General features: G+C 38.1%; 1 protein-coding gene and 1 long non-coding RNA gene across 2 annotated transcripts in view; one reads left to right on the forward strand and one right to left on the reverse strand.

Annotated features, from left to right (window-relative positions):
• LOC116101474 (attractin-like protein 1) overlaps window positions 1–2,815 on the forward strand; it is a 350,037-nt gene that overhangs the window by 117,484 nt on the left and 229,738 nt on the right. The gene's annotated exons all lie outside the window — the stretch shown is intronic.
• Window positions 1–2,815, reverse strand: part of LOC116104041 — a 4,089-nt gene that overhangs the window by 910 nt on the left and 364 nt on the right. The window lies entirely within an intron of this gene.

The following is a 2,815-nucleotide window of genomic DNA, read 5'->3' on the forward strand; positions in this document are numbered from 1 at the left end:
AGGGAGGGAGGGAGGGAGGGAGGGAGGGAGAGAGAAAACAGAAAGAGAGAACAGAAAGAGAGAGAGTACAGACAGGGAGACAGCACACAGAGACAGCACAGAAAGAGAGAGTGAGCACAGATAGAGAGACATGGAGAGAATCTTTATCATCAAGATTAGTACCATAGACTGTTTTGCCCCCAAAAAGAATTTCTTAAAATTCACAAGCAAATAATACAGAAGACATTGTGGGTACTCTGACCTATATCAAACCTTCCTTTCCATTGTCTTGTTAGGACACATGGTGACACATGGGGCCCATCCAGGGAGTCCAGGAAGAGTTCCCTATTCTGTGCCCTTGTCCATCCTATTTGCAGGCTCCCTTTGGCCGACGCCTGTATTAGAGTCCTGGGGTAGACGCCTGGATGTCCTGGGTGAGGACTGCTCAGCTGGCCCAGATTGCTTAGTATACTGTTCTGCTGCTTTCTTGAGTTTATCTAATAGTTGTACTTGACTTTATAGTTTATACACATTGCAAAATTCAGACGTAATTAGCATGTGAAGGCATCTGTGTGTCTCTCTGGCCACCAGATGGCAAACTTCATCACTATTCCTAGTCATAACCCAGGTTAATTTGACAGCCTACATCGTTTCACATGCCCACTTAAAGTCAGCTTGGAATGGGCTGAGTTTTCAGAGCCAGATCGCTTTCTCTGAGAACAGGGAGAATTAGACTTTGCAAGCTGCTCTGGGCTGCCTTAATGGCCTCTGGTAAAGATAAGGATCAACAATCCTGTCTGCTCCACAGAGGAGCCTTCCCGGGCTTCATTCTCTTGTCATTCCCAAGTCACACTGAGTGTGGCAGGTAGCTCTTGTCAGTTGCAGTTGCCTTTCCAGATTTGTCTCAGGTCTTCCATTGTCTAAGCCAGGAACTAATCTTACCCATTTTCACCTTGTAGAGTTGGGCAAGCTATAAATTACACAAAGAACACAGATTCTCCACTTTCCTGCAGTCTCAAAAATCAGTAATTTATTAATCTGTTCTTTTTATTCTCCCAAATTATACTTTCTATGATAAACATGTCAATAATTTAGAGCATCAGAATAGTTGGTAATATCCTTGTTTTCTCTCTTAGAGTGAAGTTGGAAAAATATAAATAAAAATAAATTCAAACTCATCCTCTAGTAGTAAATCTTTTTCCAAACATAAAAATACAGGTATAGATGTAAATATACTTGACATACATAAATAAATGGGATTATTCTCTACAATGATGTTTTGTCTCTTGAATCTCATGAAACTTTGTTCTATATCATTGTAGCCCCCAAGAGTAAGATTCATCCCAAATCTTATTTTGATCTTATATGAATTTGTGCATATTTATATGTGTATATGAAAATATGTGTTATTTTCTCTTTTGTACAATTAGTTCTTTGACAAGTTGTCAATTAAAATTTTGCAATTAATAATCATTTTACGTGCTTGATACTGACGTTCTCTTAAGATTTTCACTATAACAGATGATACTTTGGTTGAAATTAATAAATCTTTCAGTTACTACTTAATTAACATAGATTCTGAGCAGTGGGATTACTAGGTTAAATAAAGGTATGTGCACTTTAAAGGCCTTTCTTTACATTTAAAGAATAACTTCCTTTATATTTGAGACCAGATTAGTTTTATTCTCTTGAACACTTGTGTATAAGTACTTCACTACTTTAATTTTGTCAGTTGGGTAAAGATATTTCTTGATGTGCTTATGTTTACTAAATTATGTTATGAATCTTTCTATTATTATTAGGTTACACGTGTGATAAATTTTTTATTAAATCATTCAAACCAGTTACAATATTGGGAGAGGAAATGTTGAAGAAAATGTAATTTCTTAAGGAAGCAGGGTTTATGAGATGTGACTCTAGTGTTTTCTAGATTCTTGTTTTGAGTAGATCACAGGGAATAAACAGAACTGCTTCAGCCCCTCAGCCCTTCCTTGGTCAGTGTTGACTCCTTGACTGTCCTTGGGAAAACTGGAGCCTGCAGCAGGTTTCTTGGGAAGATTTAGTCCCTTCAAAAGTAAGGTCTTCCCAAAGAGAATTATCTCTTTATCAGAAAGCTATAAGACTTATAATCCAAGACACATCTGGAAATCCATAACCCAGCTTCCCTTCTAGATGCTGTTTCTTTGAAGGCAGTAAGATATGTCTATAACTGAAGAAAGCCTTGTTTTCCACAGCAATGCAGGGATGTGCCTCCTGTTTCCAGCTAGAGAAAGCATTGCCAAGTCTGGTGTTCATTATTCTCTAAAGGTGTGTTTGTATCACTTCCAATTACGTGTTTCAAGTCAGCAGGATACAGTAAATTGTCATGACTGTTACTATAAGTTCAAACATAAATGTTAGCAGGAGAATTGCTACAGTGTAGCATTTAGACTCTTACTCAGGATACAGTAACTTATCATGACTGTTACTGAAAGTTCAAACATAGATGTTAGCAGGAGAATTACTGCAGTGTAGCATTCCTCCTTCTTGAGTTTCTTGTGGTTTGTGGATTGTACTTCCTGTATTCTGATCTTCTGGGCTAATATCCACGTATCAGAGAGTGCATACCAAGTGTATTCTTTTGTGATTGGGTTACCTCACTCAGAACGATATTCTCCAGATCCATCCATTTCTCTAAGAGTTGCATAAATTCATTGTTTTTAATAGCTAAGGAGTACTCCACTATGTAGATGTACCACAATTTCTGTATCCATTCCTCTGTTGAGGGACATCTGGGTTGTGTTCGAGGCTAGCCTGGTCTACAGAGTGAGTTCCAGGACAGCCAAAGCTACACAGA

The sequence above is a fragment of the Mastomys coucha genome, unplaced genomic scaffold (assembly GCF_008632895.1).
Source record: "Mastomys coucha isolate ucsf_1 unplaced genomic scaffold, UCSF_Mcou_1 pScaffold21, whole genome shotgun sequence".
NCBI classification, from domain to species: Eukaryota; Metazoa; Chordata; class Mammalia; order Rodentia; family Muridae; genus Mastomys; species Mastomys coucha.